This window comes from Larus michahellis, chromosome 7, assembly GCF_964199755.1.
Source record: "Larus michahellis chromosome 7, bLarMic1.1, whole genome shotgun sequence".
Classification (NCBI taxonomy): Eukaryota; Metazoa; Chordata; class Aves; order Charadriiformes; family Laridae; genus Larus; species Larus michahellis.
This window is the reverse complement of record NC_133902.1, coordinates 19817880-19836894: the sequence shown is the minus strand read 5'-3', so window position 1 is coordinate 19836894 and position 19015 is coordinate 19817880.

Sequence of the window (19015 nt, the reverse complement as noted above, 5' to 3'; positions counted from 1 at the left end):
AATTAACTCAACCTCAGAGAATCAACCCCACCCCCTCCCACCAAATGGCCTCTTTTCCAGTGATGCTGGAGTCTTGCTTACCTTTAAAAAAAAAAAAAAAATCCCCAAATTAACATGGTATTTCAAGTGAGATTACAGCTCTTTCGCCAAAGAGCCAAAAGTTTGAGCTGAAAAGAATTAGCTGGGCTCAGCACAAAGAGGCTGTGAAGAGGGAGGTGTTATTGCCTTCGGCTCCGCATCTCAGCGCCCGCGGCAGCTCGGCATACAGCAGCGGTGGCAAGGGGGCAATTCAGCCAGCACAGAGGCGGGAGAAAGCAAAGGCAGTGGGGAAGCAGAGCCCTGACGTGCAGGGTTTTTAGCATCTTCATTAGGGTTTTCCATGAGAACATGGAAAGCAGAGGCAGCCGGCAGAGGCCAGGAGCCGGCCAGCGCACTTGCCGATGGGATTAGCAGCAATGCTAATCGTTCCTCCTCACCATCCCCAGGAAAAAAAAAGCGTAATTCCTTTCTGTGGCAGAAATGGATCCAACGGGAGGCTGTGGGACGAAACTCGCTCAAATATTGAACCAGAAAAATTTTGCTCTATCTGCCTTTCAGTAAACAGTGACTAATTGCTCTGGCTGGAGCTGCCGTACCTTCAAGATTGGAAGGTGCAGATGGAGCAACGATAGCGAAGGCTCCTTACCTGACGTTGGCTGTACATTAATCACAAATGTTTGCTATGCAAATCTTGTCATACAAAGCAATTATTGCTGTTCCCAAACTGACCTCATGTTTATTTATTACATGAGCTCTTTATTTGAACCTTGTCTGGTCTCTCTTCCCGTATAAGCGTATTAGCATGTGGCTTCCAAAGGCACCCAGCTGAGAAATTGTAGATTTATTTGTGGCGTGGAGGGACGGCGTGCGCCACGCCGACTGCAATGCAGAGCCGGGAGGCTCGGCTCTTGTGCCTGTAGCTCTTCATGCAAAATATTCTCACCCTGAGGTCTTTTGCTGGGACGAAGGACGCTTTCTAATAGCGCAGGGCCGTGACACCGGGTTCGCTCTGACTCTGCAGTATTAGCCGATGGTTAATGGAGACTGTCAGCCTGAGGAGCCACGCAATAAAACTCTGGTTGGGCTTTTTAGGGCCCGCTTAGTAAAAGTAAAATTTTACGCAGTCCTTCGTCCTTGGCTTTGCCACCTTTGCCTACCTCTGGGACGACGAGTTGCAAAAAGATTTAACTCTGCCACCGAACAAGGTGCAAGCGCGTTGCTGGAAGGGGCGGCGCCTGGGTGGCCGGAGCGCTGGCTCTCCTTAAGCGCCAAATATTCTCTTGCCACAGGAGTTCTCTCAGTGTGATTTAATGTTGAGCAACAGTGGCATCCGGTGGGCAGAGGGTTTCCTCCCTGACAGCTTGCGGCAGCTCGCTCCCTCGGTTTTGCCGTATGGTTTCTCTGGATTATCATTAAACACGGTTTCTAAATTTGTCTGGATTTAAGGTTCTTGTTTCCCCTCCTCTTTCTTCAGTTGGGCTGCACAGCAGGCAGAGCCATGTGTTAACTTTTGCAGCGTTCTTTTAAACACGCTAGATTGCGCCCCACTGTATGATCTAGAGGCAGGCAGGACTACTGAGATCAGCCCCCCCCCCCCAGCCCCCAGCCCATCGCTTTTGTACTGCAGGGATCTGGCTGATACCATGGGTGATGCTCCATCCCCTGCCGCCAGGGCAATGAGAAGGCTTCCCATGGTGCCTGCCTTGAACCAGACCCTCTTGTCTGACCTCTCGTGGATCCCTTCCACATCCACAAACATTGCCAGTGCCCTCTTATCACAGAAAAAATGCAGATACCCTGGAGCCTGAATGGAATGAAATATGGCTGTTGTACCCCCGGCCCTCTGCTCCCATCTGCAGCCTCCCGGCATCTCCCGCCGCTCTTTCCTCTGCTCTCACCGCTGCTTTCAGCTCTTCCCAACCTAGTGTCGTTTTCCGATGTAATTAACACAACATTTCCCATTGCTTCCAAATCATTAATAAAGCCAGTAACTAACCGCAGGCCTGCCGATGAACCCAGCAATGCCACGCTGCGTACTTTCCCCTGTCCGAATCACCCCTCCGCAGCATCACCCTTTGGTTAGGATCCCGGCTGGCTTTCCATCCGCCTGACTACTCGTATGCCCCGGTCGATTTGAAACATGCCTTTCCCCCCAGTATTTCTCTTTTATGGCACAGACGTAGCTTTTGCTAATTGTTCATGAAATGACTTTTTTTTTTTTTTTTCTTTCTAAAGTAATATTTTCCTTGAGAGGTTGAATTAAAAAGGGACCATAAATGACTAATGGTAATTAATAAAAATGAGGAAATAATTAGGCAATATCTTTAAATGTATATGCCTGGAGTCAAACTCCTAAATCCCCATTTCAGTTAGAGCAGCCTGGGCTTTTTTTCCCTCCCCCAAAGGAGCAGCGGTTCTCATGACTGTCTCAGCAGGGTGAGACACAAACGGAAGGACAGGGAACATTCCGAGCGATGGAATAACCCTCTGAGAACCCAGAAAGCTGCCGTCTGGGAGGGCATGCTGGACCATGCCGGCAGCGAACAGGGGATCTGGGGAGCTGGTGAACATCTTGGTCCTCTTGAAAACAGCGCGTTTAACCCATGGAAAGCCCTGTCCTAGATACCTGAGCCCCGCCGCTTCCATAGGGCTGTTCGAAAGGGATTAGACATTTAAGGGCAAGACAGTTACATTAAAAAGAAAATAGAAGCAATAAAAGTCTTTTGTGGTTCAGCGCATAAATCAGCCTTTTACTGCTTCCCCTTGCAGGGAGTGTGGCCGCAAACGCCTAACTCAGGGATTTTTACATTTGGTTGTGAAATAGCTGGGAGAGAGCGGTGACAGGGAGCAGGCACGGGACCGGTCGCCTGCGTCAGCGCTGCCGGTCCAAGGATGCTGCAGCATCCCGGTGCCTTTGGGATGGAGACTGAGCGTGACAGTGCAGGGTCGAGCGTATGATCCCATCGAGCAGAGCGGGACTTGGGCACACACAGAGCCCATTTCGATGGCTGCTTCACCCACCCTGACAATAATTTATCGCCGGTGCTTCCCTTTGGCCAGCGTGGACTAGCAGAAACTCAGCTCCAGCCCCCAGATCTAAATCCAAGCTCATTAAAAGGTCACGTCTTACAAAGTAGCGCAGCCACCCTAACCAAACGAGTGCCTGGCTAATTGCCTTCCGTCTGAAATTGGGTTTGTGGTTTCCGTGGGATCAAGCATGGTTTCCTCCTCTCCTCCCCTAACTCTTTGGTTATGTTCCCAGGTGCTGATGAGCATTTGATTTGCAGAAAATACTGCATTTTTTTGGCCACAAACATGTTTTCCAAACCCCTGGGCTTCTTTGCGCCCTGGATGGCGCAGAGGCAGAAGGGCTGCAGGCGCTGCGGTGTAGCAGAGCAAAAACCTCCGCACTGGGCTAAACCTCAGCAGGCAGCTTGAGAGTGCAAAGCACCTCCCCAGGTGTCACGCGGAGGAGGCTTGAATCACACATGTAAGCCATTAGGTCAATTAGGTCAACGCCTCGCTTTATTTTCACCACTTCTCGCAATGTCAAGTGGGACAGAGCTGGCCAAGCTGGCACATGTAGAACAAACTCTGGGCTCCTCCTGCTTGCTGGGCTGGAGGAGGTTATATACATCACAGTAGTAAATTGTTCAGCTGAGAGCATGAGAGAGCTTGTGCCTTGCACAGCGTCATCCTATGGCATTTAACAAAGCAAGTGTGTGTCAGCTGTGGTGACAGAGACGCTCTGTGTCAGCCGCGCTGGGTGAGGAGCCCTGGTCATCAGGCAACACGTGCTGGGGCGCATGAAGCACGGAGCGGGTCAGCAAATGGGCTGCAGCCCACCCTGAAACAAATGCAAACGCATTGCATGAGAGAAATACTCACTCAGGTACCCCCCGCCTTGTCTACCAGCACAGCCCTGCGTTTGCGTGATGAGCAGCCGAAACCTCATGCAAGAAGAAAGCTTGTGCAAGAAGAAGGTGCCTTCTCACCTCCAGACAGCCGGGACCATTGGAAATGCCAACTAGCCCACTTCAGATGGATGTTGAGACAGTTAATCATGGAGGAGATTTTACAGGTGCAGGCTTTTCTTTTCACACATGGACAAGCAGGACAATAAATACAGGATCTATATGCATACCCCGACATGAGCAGCACTTTGGAAGCCCATTGCCTTTGTAGATAACGGCGGTGAACATCCGTAGGGAGAAAAAGAGTGTCATGGGAGCATCCCCACCTCCTCCATCTCCTGCAGAGAAGATGCTCTGCCGCTTGGCTGAGATCCCCAGCTCCACGTTTAGAGAAGCTGGGGGCCTACAATGGGAGCAGTGTGGAGCTCAGCTGTGTTTGCAGGACTTTAGAGATGATATCATAACCCCAGAGGAGGAGCGGAGTGGAGCTCCAAGCGGGCTGCGAGATGCGAGCTCAGCCATTCACCGGCACCAGCGAATCCAGCATCAACAGTGGGCCCATTGTAGGGTGGTGCAATGCACTAGTTTGCCTTTTTATTTTTGCAGAATTATTGTTTGGGGAGTAACAAAAATTCCCCTGGAGCACAAAGAAGTGTATTCTGGGAACCTGAAAGAGGCCAGGCGATTTGATCATAGAAAACTATAAAACATGAAATTTTCAGAAGTAATAGGTAATCAATACAACACAGACTTCATAACTGTATATTCTGGAGCTAAGGACTGAGCGCAAGAAAGCATTTTAGACCACGCTTGGTTTTTAGTGGTGTTCGTGTCTCATTCATAGCAAAAGCATTTAACCATACTCTCAATTTAAGGAGACCTAAGACAGGTCCACGAGGTCCTCTCTGAATTAGGGCATCAAGTTCTTTCTTTTTTTTTTAATTTTTTTTAATTTTTGTGGTCCTCCTGTATATATCAGTTTCCTTGGTAACCTGCTTTTCCAGGGTCTTACTTAACATTTACAGCTCCTTGTCTTAAAGCACTCTGGTTCTCAGCCCAGTAGAAGGTACAGACCCTTTTTTTTCTCTTGTCCACTTGCCGAAAGGTGGGTGTTTTTCTGCTTTTCTCATGCCAGAGTCACATACGACATCCAAATGCAGCATCCTCTTGCCTCCGTCTCTCTCACTCATCCTCCTTTCCCACTTCTCCCCTGCCTTCTTCGTCATCCTGGTGGTGGGTCTCCTACCTGCAGCCAACTCCTGGCAGCTCATCGATACCCTGCTGCATTTCATGTCTTCCCTCTTTTTAAAAATAAAAGAGCCTCTTCCCAAATGGCATTGAACAGAGTGCGGCAAAGACCACATAGAAGTCACTCGCTTGATACCGGTGGAGTTTCTTCTTGTTTCTTCTTGTAGTTGGTGGATCATGCTTCAGTTTGGTCCTGATACATCACTTCTCAAGCCATGCGCTGCAAGCATATCAACGTACTAATAGCCAATACTGATGCGAATAAGCATTTGCTCACGGAGGACTCAATTTTGCAAGACAATGGAAGGCAACACAAGCTGCGGTTCAGCACAAGCCTGGTGCTACAGATTGACAACAGCGGGGCTGAGGGATCTGCTCCGGGGTCGAAGCATCCCCCCGTTTTCAACACATTCTGGGTTGCATCTGGAAAATTTTAAGGAGGACTAAAGGCTATCCACCCATTCCTCCAAGCATCTTTGAAGCTCCCAGTCACTATTATTTATGAAGCAGTTTCTGACGTCTTTTTTTGTACAAAGTTTTCCTATGAAGAATTAATTTATCCAGCACAGAATGTGTCTATAAATAACAGACACTCCAGCTCACCTGCCTCTTTACATTTCTATCAGCATCGCGAGCTCTACATATAGCAAAATAGAGAAAATTAACGCCGTGGCGTTATCAGCACACATTCCGGCCTGGCACAATTTGCTGGATGGTCCCGTTTGCCTGATAATTCATTGTTTCTATAGCAATCCCACCGAGAAGAGTTTCCCATTGTGCTCGAGGAGCAGGGCACTCCCGAGACCACAATAGCTTTATTAGCTCCAAATACCTTACAAATAGACCCTCGTTATTAAAATTGGTTTCCGAAAATCACTGTTATTTCAAGCTTGGTCCTTAACGTGCCCAGGACGAGATGTTGGGTCACTTCCAGGGGACCAGCCCATTTACTTATCAGCAGCTGAGCGCAGGCTTATGCCGACTTTATTTGTAGGAATGGCTGCACCAGTCGGATCCTTCCAGGTTGCTGTTCCTGTGTTAAATAGTTCCATTAATTCTTAATTTTCCATACAGTTGTAGGAGTCACGAAGCTGACGGCGTGAGCGGAAGCACTCAATAACGTAACAAACTGCACCAACGAGGATTTCAAACCCGGCTTGGCGTGACATTGGCCATGGAAATGGCTCGTCCTCCCCAAAGCGACAGGATCGGGGGCGAGGGGGCTGCACCGACTGACGCCACAGTGGTACCTGGGGCTGCAGCCGCTGCTTGGCAGGCGGCTCACGCACGGGCGCTTTCGCATGTAGGGCACCCCCACCCGCCCATGGCCGGGCCTGGAGCCCCCCGGAGCCGCAACACAAAGCCGAGCGGGAGTGCAGGGCGCTGCTGCCAAGGCGAGGGCAAAACTTCCGCTGGCAGAGCGGGAGCGGGCAGGGGGCCAGTGGGTCGCCTTGTCTGCAGCCAGCGTGCAAATCTCCGCCCCAATTTTCCACCCTTTTTTTTTTTTTTTGCTATTTCTTTTTTGAATGCTCAGAGAGCATTCATGAGGTGAATGCTCTCTTCTTGCACTGCTTTTTCTTTCTCTTTTTTTTTTTTTTAAGAGCATGCACTACAAAAAACTTTCAGCAAGTCCTAGGCACTATATAAATATTTTTATGCAATTTTTAATTATTTTTTTTTATTAAATTTTTAACTTCTGTTACTGATTCTCTAGATATTTGGCAGTCAGGAAAAAACCAACGAACATTACTTCAAGTTATGACAAAGGTCCCCTCACCCTGACACCACTGAACAGGAGGACAGATTTGGCATGAGCAGTCACAGGAATTAATTCTGCTGCTTTTTGGGCCTTATTCCGTGTGCAAAGAGTCAGGCACGTTCTTCAGAGAAATGTTGCTTGATGCCTCTTAGCACTGAAAAAGCTGAAAGGGGGCTGGAGGAAAAATCACAGCCCCTTCACATTTCTCCATGATTCCCTGGCTTGTAGAAGCCCTTGCAGAAGGAAATACAAGGTCCTGTTTTAACTAATTTTTCTCCCTCCACGTTTTCTCCCCCCCCCAGCATCTTTAATTTAAAAATTTTTCTCAAGTTCAATAATAGTGATTTATCTCAAATAGATAGACTAAAAATGATCCAAATTCAGAAATTTTCACTTTTTCCCCTCCTTAGATAAAACTAACGCTGCCCTTGCCGTAAGATCACCCAAGGAAGAAAAACCACCACCCAAACCATCCTGATCTGGAGTAACCCTCGTAGGAAGGGAAAACCCTTGCCTTTCAACCCCCCAAGCCTTCTAGCCCTCCCGTATCACCCTCTTAATTTCCTCATCAGCCTGCCGTGATCACACGAGAGCTGACTCAAGTCCAGATCTCATCCCAGTATCCATGATACAGCTGCTTGACCACTTCCTGCCTTCGGGGCAGTTTTTCTGAGCTTTCCTTATTTGCACGGTTTCCCTTTTCTGCCAGAAAAACCTGCCACGAATTGCATCCATCCTTACGAGCAGGGCATGGTTGCACGCTTCCCTCCTAAGGTTTAAATCAAGACTTAATGAAGACTCTCGAATTTAAGATTAAATGTTCAGCCCCTGGCTAATTATGTTTGTAAGGTTCAATTTGCTTGGCAAGCATCTGAGTTAAAAAAAAAAAACAAAACCACAAAACAAAACAAAGCCAAACCAAGCCCTAAACAATATTTACACGTTGGAGAACACAGCAGATCCTCCCTTGAAATGGCACAAGAAATCCCTGTAGATCTCCGGTACACTTTCAGCCAGCCTCCTTTAATTTTAAAAGTCATCCAGTTTCCAGGAAAAAAAAAAAAGCAAGCTCACTATCTTTGTGATTTAAAAATAATGAAATATCTTAAATATTTATGCTTGTCTGTTCTGGCAGCTCTCGTGCGCGTTATAGCTATACGTGTAGCTCTATATGCATATAGCTACGCTTCTCCTCCACACCTCTACGTGGGCAAAGATCTGAAATACAGATCCCCTTCCCAGCTATTATGCATCACTTTTCAAGAATTATGTTTAAAGAATTACGTTAAGCTGGTGTTTACCTTCCACTTAGGTCTTTCATTACAATTCCAGCCATTGGCTGGATCAAGTTTTCATTTTTATAGTATTTTTTCCTCCCTGTAGCAATGTCTTGTAAACAGCCTGCTTATTTATGACTATGAACGAGATGGAAAAGCCAGCGAATATCTTGCGGTATTAAGAAAAAAATAACTGTGGTTACTGCCTTACACAATACACTTGATAAATTTGAATAATCTGAATTTTTATTGCAGCAGTCTTTAAAATAAAGAGCTACAATTTCCTTTTTTTATTTATTTTAAATAATGCACAAAAATTCTAATAAACAATTTAGTCTGAACCACAGGGAGAAATGAAAGGCTGTTCAGATGTAGTGACTCACTGGATTATCGAAAACAATCGTCCGCGGCTGCAACTGCTTTGACTTGCCGATATATCTTTTCCCTCTGTTTCTAATAACGGGATCACTGTAGAGCTTCTATGAAAAATGAAATTTCCTTCTTTTCCAATAGACAGAAATATTTATGTGGGTTGGAGAAATACAGCTAAAATGATGAGACCTTTAACACACCTAAAGTCTACCAGGCACGGATTTTTACGTATACAAGTTGTAGAAATCTGTCTGCCCGTCCTAATTCTTGTGACTTATCCCCTAGCGTGCTTCTTCCCTTTGATCGTCTGATCAATTTTTCCTCCTTCGTTATGAATAAACCTCCCTCAGAAATGAAACGCAAGGCTGGCAATATCTGGGGGAACCTTTGCTGCCACCGTATAAGAGAGATGTGAATTGAAGGCTGTTCTGCTGTGCGACATTAAGTAGATTATGCCTCCCACTATGCCGAAAAGCTCTGCTGTCAACATTATATACCAATTTGTTAACAGCCAGATAACTATAGATACACCTAAGGAAAAAAGGAAAAAAAAAGTTAATTGCAAGAAAAAAAAACCACAAACCCAACGCCAAGAAGGGTTGGCGTTGGGTGGCACCTCTCTGGCAGATGCTCTGAACATCTCCATCGCTCCGTAGGTATGCAGAAGCATGGCTGTGTCAACCCATCTCCGATACCATTGCTGACACCACACAACGTTTAAATAAATGAATGATTAGCTGTGGGATTCCGAAGGAGAGTGTGTGTTTTGCTGGTGCTCGACACGCTGACAAGCAGGTGAAAAATGTTGCCCTGTAAACATAGTTGTCTCTGTTGATAGAGAGATGCGTTATGGAAAGGCATTAGTCACTGTAAACCCCGAGATACCCAACAAAGATGGATTTCAATAAAAATAGAGAGTCATTAAACTATCCCATCCTCTCTTCACAGGCTCAGGCGTGAAGATAAACGTTATATATTCACTTCTGTTGATCTCCACGCTTAACAGAGCCATGAGCATGTGAAGCAAGTAGCATTTCTGATACCACTGTGTTTCTTTTAACTACCCCAGAAAACCTGCCTGGGGTTGAGGCCCTCTCCCACTGAAATGCCAGTTTAGCATCACCGATACAGACAGACAAATATTCCCTCCATTATGTTTTGGAGTAGATATATTTTTTTGACTGTGCAGAACAGGTGGACTGCTTTCTTCTTAAATATTTACTAGACTAGTCAGTCTAGATCAAAGATCAAAATGAGCAAGTCTTCCTTCCCACTCAGCATCAGAGACAAGGTAAAACAAACCACACCTGCCAGATGGTTGGACCCCTGTAAAACTCAGCGCTGCAAGGGGCTTCTTTCCAAGCAGCTTCTTGACCTTCACTCGGCTTCACCCCATTTTTCCTGATGAGCTCTCAGTGCTAAGCTCCGCTGCAGGAGCAAGGCTTGGGGAGCCATAAAGGACTGGACATGCCTCCAGCTTTGCAGAGTGTGAGAGCCACCTTGCCAGAAGGTGATGTTACAAGTGTCACCGCCTTTGCATCTTAAACAACATGGGGCTGTTTGCCTGTTCGCACGCATCTCCTGCTGTTGGAGGGGGCTGAGGGTGCGAAGGGAGCAGAGTGTTCCACCTGCAGTAGGTCAGGCAGCTCAAAAGCAAGATTCGGTCCCAGGGACAACCTTCATCCTCTCAAAACTTTAACCTAAGGGAGTCCAAGAAAATAAAGTCATCTGGTGTTGGTCATTCACTTTGCTTATCCTGACAAGCATAGCAGAAACAGTGGCCTGCAGCAGCATATGCTTTAGATAAGGAATAACTCCTGTTCCAGTCGTTGCTGGGGCTGTTTAGTCCTTCAGTTTTTTGACATATTAAGGAAAACGTCCACAATACAGGCAACTGCAGTGAAATAAGAGGTTGGCTTGAACACTAAGGATCCACTTAGTCTGCGTGAGCACAGAGATGATCACACTGTCTGCCTTGGCAAGCCCTGTCCTTCCACCCCGCTTGGTAGACACCTCCTTGTTGACTGCAAGGGGCAGAGCTGGTTCCCCAAAACTGCTTTTCCCTCCCACTCTTATCATTCTTGTCATATAGAGTAAGAACCTAAAATGGGCCAGTGGCTTTGCTACAGTAGTACAAGAAAATCATCATCTCCTCCTTGTTTGACCTCGTGAAAGAGAGGTGAAGTACCTGAACTGCTGTTTTCCCATCTTGAGATGTCATTTGTACCGATAAGTAAATTGTCATGCAAGAAAGGTAATTATCTGCGCGTTCTCTGGCATAGCGTGGATTCACCTGTCCTACAGCATCAGATAAAGGTGAAGGCAGCCCACTACCATACATGCTCGGGTACCATAGTTTGCACCTCCCAGACGTTTTTGGTTCCTGGAAATTAAAGGAAAGCAAACAAGAGAAGATAATTTGCAATCACTTAGCATTTGAAAAACGACATCAAACAAAGCAGGGTAGGGAAACGAGCAGCTTTGCACAGCATAAGCCAAAATGATGTGGCATATTTTCACCCGATTCAATTACTGCTGCCGGTGAGGCCTTTTATTTGTTTTAAACCAGGGAAACCTTGTGGTGCAACGACTTCCCCAGGGAATTGGCCACCAGAGGGTCACCTCGGGGGGCACACAGCAGGGGTGGCCGTGGTCCGTGATGCTGAGGTTTGGCTGAAGGGCAGCTGAGGAGCGCAGGGGATGTGGCAGGGCACCATCAGCACCTCGGTGGGGCACCTGCCCACCCGTGAGCCACCGGTGGCAGCGACCTTCAGCCGATAACTAGCCATCCTCCAGCCCTCGGGTGCTCTGTAAGTGCTGCCGTACAGCCCAGGCGCCCGCTCCGAAAAGAAATGGCTTTTGCTGACATCTTTAAATTCCTTTATAAACGTAAAATCTAGTTTTGCGACAGGGAGCGTGTTGCAAAGCGCCACGGCTCGGCACCACAAAATACAGTGGGAGACGCTGCTGGAGAGCAGGGGGGATGCTGCAAGCGCTGCCCCCCCCCCGCCCCGGCCCCGCCGCGTCCCCCTCCTGCGGTACAACACTGCCCTCTCACGGCTCCGCCGCCGCCCGCACGCAGCGTTTTCGGCGGCATACGGGCAATCCCGGCCTAAAATCCCGGGGTTATACCCGCCGTGGCTCTGGCATCGCCGGGGGGTGCACCCCGCTTGCTGTCAGGGCGGGGGACCCAGCGTCCGCTCCCCGGGCCGGAGGTGGGACGGCTGGGTTTGGTTTGTGCTCCGCAGCCGTTCGTCACGGAGACGGGGGGATGGAACTGAAGGGAGAGCTGAGCCACCAACTTCTGGTGTGGTGCAACACCCTGCTTCTGTGCCAACCTGAGCCTTCTCCCCAGGCTTATCCCCTCCCCGCCCCCACCCCAAAAAACCCCCATAAACACAGGAGCGCATATCACCACATCGGCTACTGCTGCCACGCGTTCTCCTGGCTTTGACCTTGCCCTGCTACCTGAAAGGAGACGGTTTTCCTTCTTAACATGGAAAACCTTCCCTTGGTAACATCAAGTCCGTGCCAAGCTCAGGCTAAAGGAGATGTTTGCCCAGAGCAGGTGTCCTCGGTGGGTGACAAGGCAGCAGGATATGCTGCTGTGGGTGCCCCGAAAGCAGAGCTGGGTGCTGCCCCAGGCCCCTGAAGGATGGCTCAGGGTGTGTGGACAGCAGACACGGCTGGGATGGAGGGGGGGAGGGAAAGCACAACGCATTACAGTCTCACTGCTCCTTCACCCTGGCACCAAGAAGGGGTAAGAGGCCCCCGTGGCATTGCCCATCCTTCTCCCCCTCTATGGTCTCTCCCTCACACTGCCCACGGGGTCTAAGCCCGACTTTGGCAGTGCCATGGAGGACTGGGTGGCTGCTCTTCTGCTCAGTCTCATTCCTGCCAGCTTGCGTGCATTACTTTGGCCCGAGTGTATGAGTTGTGCCTGTACCAAATGGTGGGTTTCCAGTTTACATGTGCTGGAAATCAAATGCTTGCACCCCCAGTAGGGTAGCTCTTTCCCCCGAGCTCCAGTCCTGGAGCTTTCCTCTGTATAAACAATTTCTGGATTCACTTTTCAAACAAATAACTACCTGGGCACCTCAGGCACTCAGGGGGAAAAAAAAAAAAAAGGTGCAAGCTGCTGTTAAAAATTGACCATACAGACATCTCTGTTGCACAGCTCAGGCTCCTGAGCTGGAACTAAAACATGCAGGTACAAACGCGAGCTGCGCTTGGATGCTGCCAGCCTAAGAGTAAACCATCCACAATGGCGCTTCCGTCTCTCCACTTCAGTTTTTTTCCCCTGCTTTGCAAGACTCATTGAAAAAATTTGAGCCCCAGCTTTCACCTTCTGGTTGCAGACTAGTGGCCTCCGGCTCCACGCTCCTCTGCTCATCAGCCGCTGTCGCTGCCCTTCTCCACAGCAGCTCCCACTGGACAGTGCTTAAACCATAATCTCAATGGAGCATCACCAGTGAGCTGAGGACCAAGGCCTGCCGGAGCAGCAAAAATAACTGGCAGGGTTTTGCCAAGAGACTGAGACTTATTCCTGATAAGAAAATAAACAGCAAGAGAAGAATTAAAAAGGTGTTTCTGCACAGGTCAGATTTTTGTTCAGTATTGTCTGCAATGCACTACTGTGTCCACGGGGACCAGCAGAACAAATGTCAGCACACAGCCATAAGGCCAGCACGGAAACCCAGAGCATTCATAGGGTCGGGGAAAACATCTGCACACGCAATATCTGCATTCATTGTATGCATCATACGTCCCTCTACATAGTGTCGAATCAGACCTAAAGGAGAAAAAAGGTGTTGCTAGTTTTGGAGAAAACTGCAGGTCAGGAAAGGAGGTTTTTGCAAACCGTACAGCTTTTTGGCAAAGGTCTCAACCCAGCCTCATCCAGGGGGCCCTCGCCCAGAGCTGGGACTCAGGGTGCCCATCCCCATGGTGGCAGGGAAGCAGTCTGGGGTAGACGGCAATGCTGGTCTTTTCCCACTAGCAGGGGAAATTTGCCACAATCCTGGGAGTTTTCCTGCGGGGAAAGGAAGGTTTAGAAATGTTTTAAAAGTACAAAAAGGGATTACCGCATCCAATCCTGGCATTTCATGTAAGTAGCTCTTCAACTTATACTCGTTGCCTACTCTTTGTAAAATTCTTGGCATTCCCAGTGTCTCCTTTTTTCCTATACCTCCATTCAAAACCCATAAAAAGCTTGGAGGCATTTCTAAACCGAGAGATACTAGACCACGCTGCCTAATTGAAACCAATAAAGTGCTATGCTCCAAGGTTTCCTCAGCGGCTTCTCTCCTGGCAGACAAATCTCATTCCTCAGCTAACCCAGAAAAAGGTCAGCCAAGCCATCAAACATTTCAAAGCAGAATTAAGACCCCAAATGAGAGAAGTTAAAGTTTAATGCTGAAACTTCACTGCCGGTTGATGCTCACCAATTACAAGGGTCACTTGAAATACAATCAGCAGAACCACCGCATGTGTCAGAAACCTGTCTCTGCTGATGGGCTTTAGGAAATTTTTTGGCGAGGCAAACAACCTTGCTATAATAATATGACTGCTGCTATTAAAAAAAAAAAAAGTAAAAAAAAAAAAAAAGAAAAAGCAGTTCACGCTGTAGCTGACAATTAGAGCCGGGAGCTGCTTTGGGTCTGTAGAACTTGAAGTCAATGGGTTTTGATGCCCTTAAAACAATTCAGGTCCCATGTGGATGGGGTTGTCCAGAAGTAGTCAGAAATTAACTCTCCATCCCAGGAATATAGCATTTAAGGATAAATCCCCCCCCAAGGATGGGCGGGGAGTCCACAAAATAGTCTGATTCAAAAATACCGAGTAATTTCTTTCTAATAAAGTTGAAGTTTTATACAAATAGTCCTGTTTCCCTCCCTCATGAATTCTTGAGTACAACATCCTATACTTAAGCTTAAAACAAAAAGCACAAAGTCAAAACTAAATTAAAGAAAGTTCAAGCGAAGCGTTTCAACATCAAAAGGAACAGGTAACGGAGTTTTCAGGTTTGACGTTCTTCTGTCCACCGCTGTCCATCTGACGCATTCTTGCATTGTGTTTTATTTGAAGAAACCCTGTTTTTTCCAACAGCAAAATGTTTCATGGGAAACTCTCTTCACTCGCCTCCTACCCATGGCTGGCTAGACTTTATGTCAGAGGGAGGACACTGAAATTCTGTGGTGCTGATACAAATTTCATACCAGTGAAGTTATTACCAGCAAAAAGGCGGGGGGCGGGGGAATGGATCTAATATCTGCGCTGTCTTTCCTCCTGAGTTGCCACAGCAAGGACTGTCTTCCATTAAAAATAAGAAAAAAAGAGAAAAAGGCTTTGCCAGCATAAGCCTTTCCCTGGATCAGCCAAGGAAGATATTTCAGAATTAAACAAGATACCCAGGCTTGCTCTGACTTCAGCTCTGTCTCTGAAGTTGAGGAAGTCAGATAAGGAGTTGCACTTCTCATGCATCCAAAATAAATTAATATTAGCCTGGCTCTGGCCAGCTGGAGATCAGAATCATTCGCAGCTCACTGAAAACGTGCTGGGGACTATACCGGCGCTATTTATAGCTGCCTACTTGCTTACCACTGCTATACCTCCATCTCCTTCATGAAAGAAGAGTCACCAGATCAAAACCAGATCTGTTTTTGGAGGGGGATGACCCAGCTGCCAAGAGACATGCCCATAAGCACTATTTATTCCCAACATTGCTTCCAGTAGTGTGACTCCCCATGGGGTGCGATCTCATGGGAACGAGACCTGAAAGGACTTCCCGATAGTTTCTAACAAACCTATTCATAGAAGCTCAGACACCTGCTTGTGGCCCCACAACATTCTCAAAAACCCCCATAACCTGCTGCAAGAGGCTCTCTCTAAATTTTGGATCAACTGGAAACTCTTGAGTCTGCCAGAAGTTTGATGCATCTTCTATAAGATCCCACCGTGCCTAGTAAGTGGAGCCTTCCAGGGAAGAAGGCTGTCGACCCATCCTGATACGACCAGGTTGAAACACAGGAGCGTTGGTATTATGCAAATTTGTGTGTGGGCACGGAAAGGTCTTATTCATTCAGGTCAGTGTTCCGGCTACTATAAAACATACACTACAATGGGGCTGATATTTGACATAGATCCAAGATACGCCAGATGCCGAGGAGCCCCTGGAGAAGGAGAGGTTGTAGGACATGGTGCTCTGCTTCTCTGCACCCTCACCAGCCTTTGTGGGGTCTTTGGTGGGGAATGAGGAAGGGTGAAGGGAGACTTTAAATTAGGAACAATCAGTTTGACAGGTGAAGGACAAACCCAGTTTCAGGTTTTTCTTCTTCTATCTAAAGAAACGGCATAAGAGAGTTACCAGCAACCATGCCAAAAAAAACCCAAAACAACCCACTAAAGAGCTAACAGTGAAGCCAAAAGCAGATCTGAGATTTACTGACACTGGTAAATTGGCAAAACACTGTTGAAAACAATTGAGTTTGGCTCCTTTTTTGGCAAGACAAAAATCTGGCTAATTTATTTCATGTTCTCACATACATATTTAAAAAAAAAATTTCTCAGCTCAAATGCCACCTTTACACATTAACTATCTCCTTTCATTATATTCATCTTCATTTTGGGTGTAGGTTATGAATGTATAATCTAAGACAGAACATAAAGGTTTCTCCGTGGTAGTAAGAGGTGACATTACACGACGTTACACCGCAGTTTATAATGTCAGTGGAATAATTTTGCATAAAGGGTTACAACAAAATTCTTGATAGAGAAAGATGTTATTGGAAGTAATTACTCCCTCCCTCCCCTCCCCCCCAGCTATTAAACCTTAATAACTCAGATATGATTTCAGGCTCCGTAAAAGACAGGCTGGGATGGAAAGTTTCTGCAATTCCTGTATTTTAGTGGCCAGAATGAAACAAAAATCTCTAGAATGTATTCACTATTTCATTTAGAGAAGAGATGCAAAACAAATACAAAATGGGCTGTTCGTGGCAGACCAGAATAAATCCTTGCTCCTGAGCTTAGATCCCAGATACCAAATCTCGTCTGAGGGGCAGCGTGTCTGTCGGCTAATCCCGTAATTATAGTTATTTAGACCAGAAACTGCAAATGACACATAACGGTAGAAACAGGAAGATAAACCTAGGATATACTTAATGGATTATATAAAAACAAGTGAGAAATGCCCTATAACTATTCCAGGCAGTTGAGCTGGTTTCTTGGCTGATTTTAAAGGCTTAGCTACCTCCTCTGGAGAAATAAGTAGAGCCAACTATTGGCATATATACTTTTTTTAATAGCCCACTCAACGTGACTCCCAGCCTGCGCTATGGGCTGGCCCTTTGGCCGCTCTCAGCTCATCAGCGCGGCCCAGCGTGAGCAAGGGGAGGGAATTTCTGCAGGGCTGCACTTGGGAGGTCTGAGGGACCTTCTTTAGGAAAGCGTCTGCACAAAAGTGATAGGGCTTCATTCATTGTCCTCCCTGGAAACACCAGAGTCACCTGTAGAAATAAGGCATGAGTTAATATTTGCCTTGCTGGTTTCTGCACGTGAAAATACCCGAGAAATATTGTTTCTTTGGGTTTTTTTGTTTGTTTTTAAAGGCATTTAAATCAGTACCTTATCAGCCTGAATGTGAATTTCAAAAGCTCTTTTATGATCTGGGGCCTTGCAGGGGCAAAAGAACTTGTGTCTTTATGTGGTCCAGCCACTAAAGCCTGCCCTACAAAAAATAGCGTTGCAAAGCCCACTGCATTTTCGCTCTCCCTTGGTGGACTTGGCTATGCATGTCTGCACCGTTCCTCTTGCAGAATTACTAAAAAAAATAATAATAATCTCATTGAGCATAAAAAGAGGGGAAGGGGGTAAGGGCATGAGGGGGCAGTGGTACCAAAGCAAACCAGAGCTTTCTTCTGCCATTTTCACAATGGCCTTGAAAATGCTATACAAAAAAAAATATTAATTTTAAAATGCCAGTTAGCAGGCGGCCCTCGTCATGTCCTCCCAGGCTAGTCAATGCCACTCATTGTTTGCTTATTTTAAATCCAGCAAGACACTTAGGGATCTACTAATCTTTACACCTGGGAATAATAAACGTCAATTAACATACTCCAAATTTAAGATAAGGATTAAGTGTTTTGCGACTGGGTCCTGCACATCTTCACCCACCACTCACTCAGACAGACCCGCTAAAGACGTCCCCAGATTTTACTAACACTTTCCTACATACTCCTCCACACTAAATGCTATAGGGGAACAACATCCACAGCAAACCGCCCCGGGATCAGGCCCTGCGTATTTACACCTCCAAACACTGATGTTGTTATGTTGCCATCACCCTAAGTACTGACCACTGGCAAACTGGGATGAGCATCACAACGTTCCTACAGCCGGGGTGACAATAATGAAGAAATAGCTGCTCTGGACCGTGCATCCAAGACATATTTTAACCAGTTGGGCGTTCTTGTGGGATAGGCACCTTCCAGTCCTTTCTCACTCGTGGTTGCCAGAACAACTCTTACTTTCCTGCTCAAGTGTCGTGGTTTAGCCTCAGATGGCAACAAAGAACCACGTGCCGCTCGCACGTCCCTTCCTAATACAGGAAGGATCGTAAGAAAAGGCAAGACTCTTGGGTTGGGACAAAGGCAGTTTAACAGGACAGTAAAGGGAACAGGCAAACAACAACAACAACACGGATAGGGGAATATACAAACGCGATTACGGAACCGCCACTCCCCGCCGCTCGCCGACCGGCCGGACCGGGACGCCCCAGCCCGCTTTTAAGCAGCAACTTCCTGCCCCCTCCCCCGGCAGCTCAGGGTGGGCGTGGCTCACATGGCATGGAATACCAGGAAAAGTTAACCCTATCCCCACCGGAACCAGGACATCAAGTCAAGCTAGTACCATAGCAGGGGTACAACAAAGCAAGTTTGATCTCTTTTTTGCATTCCCACGGGAAAAGAGCTAAGCCTTTTCCTCTTGGCCGTGGATGAGATGGCCAGGGGAGCTGGTGGGCAAGACCAGACCAGTTTTAAGCCCCATGTTGACCAACCAGCGTATAGGAACAAGGCCGCAAAACAGGAGCAAGTTCGTCTTTCTCTTGGACATCTGCTATTTCCAGTTAGAGTCGATTCCAACCAGTTCCAGTTTTTGAGCTGAACCATAATATTAATACAATACCCATAATATCCTCTAGTCCATGTAACTGGACACTCAATGCCCAGCCCAGGAGGCCGAAGGCTGGAGTTTAGGTGAGTGTTTGGATGCCTTGTTTTAGGCACTAGATGTCAGTGTTTTACCTACACTTACAGAAATTCCCACTCCCAGTGAATGAAGAGTTACCAATAAATAAATAAAAGTATAAAGCATCTTCACTACCAAAGCCCCGTCGAAACAGCAGC